A 1669-nucleotide genomic window follows, 5' to 3' on the forward strand; every position below is an offset into this window, starting at 1 on the left:
GAAATAATGACGCATGAAATTATTTCGTCCGATTAACCTGTTAAAATATGGAAACGTCGCAATAACATAGTAATCAACATCGATTCGCGGGAAAATATTTACCACGATTGTTAAATATGCTCGACCTAACGTCCATATGTTTTAATAGGATTTTGTTCACTGTCTACTGAAAATATATACATATATATAGACAAATTAGATATTTATATATACGTATACATAGATACATATATATATATATATATATATATATATATATATATATATTTAAAGAAACGTTGTTAATCTTAACGACTACTTTCTGGTAAACAACGTAATTAGCGGAAACGCGGCGATGTTATCGTTCGAAAAGTACTTACGTGTAATGAAATCCGCGATAACATTCCAACACGTGCTACGTGATAAAATGGTTTCGACCGTCGGAGGAGCAAGTTATTTCAATTAAATTTTTACGCTTACGGTTCCCCGAAAAGTCGTTCTTAACCGATTACCTTCTAAATGGAAGAAAGATTCGTTGAAAACAAAGTTCATTGTCCTTTTGACTAAACGATCGCGGGGGAGGGAGGAATATATCGTTATCGATTATTTCTCTATTCCAAGAAACTTTGTAATATTTCTATGTTGTTAAAAATCGAACAAGAGAATGGAAAAATAAAAGAAAAAATATTGGAAAGAAAAAAAGTCGATGGAACAATTGTTCGACTATTTGTAAAATAGAAATGACGAAATCTACGAAGGATTCGTAACACTCGCACGTCACTCAAAATTAATCTTTCGAGTTATCGAACACAAAAGAAAGAAAGAAAAAATCAGTACGGAGAATTTAGAGAATAGTAAAGAAAAACAAATTTTCGCAAAATAAAAAATGGCGAACGAGCGACGAAACGCTCCCTTCGGAAAAGAAGACGAAGACTAAAATTAAGACGAAGACGAAGAAGAAGAAGAAGAAGAAGAAGAAGAAGAAGAAGAAGAAGAAGAAGAAGAAGAAAAGCGAATATTATAATATATAAAAGGAAAAAGACGAAGATGAAAGTGGGAAGCGCAGCCACGTGTCGTGCTTGTCTACACGTAGGTGTAAGAGAGATAAATAAAGAATGAAAGAGCGAGCGAGTCAGCGAGCAAATGAGATAGAGATAGATAGAGAAAGAGAAAAAGAGAGAGAGAGAGAGAGAGAGGAAGAGAGAAAGAAAGAGAAAGAGAGTGAGTGAGCGAGAAAGAGAGAATGAGGTGCGGTACGGTGCGCACGCTAATGCGCCGCAACGGCGCTCGCGTGCGCGAGCGCATGCGATCGATAGACGAGACACCGCCGGGGTTTTCGCGTCCCCGCGTGACGTCACGGCGCCGGAGACGAGAAGAACCGAGCTGAGACGAGGGCGGCCGACGTCTGGGGGCCGAGGTAGCGCTCGCCGCGGTCTACCAGCACCTCGTCGACGCGAGCACGGCCCCTGCTATCGTCGACCTCGTCGTTTCGACGTCCTTTCGACGTTTTCCTACGTCAGACAGAAGATACACCCTCTTTTTTTTCTTGGTTATTGTTGTTGTTGTTGTTGTTGTTGTTGTTGTTATTTTCTAATAAGAAAGGGAGAAAGAAAGAAGGGAAGACAGACAGACAGACAGAGAGAGAGAGAGAGAGAGAGAGAGAGAGAAAGACAGAGAGAGAGAGAGAGAG

Source organism: Vespula pensylvanica, chromosome 19 (assembly GCF_014466175.1).
Source record: "Vespula pensylvanica isolate Volc-1 chromosome 19, ASM1446617v1, whole genome shotgun sequence".
Classification (NCBI taxonomy): Eukaryota; Metazoa; Arthropoda; class Insecta; order Hymenoptera; family Vespidae; genus Vespula; species Vespula pensylvanica.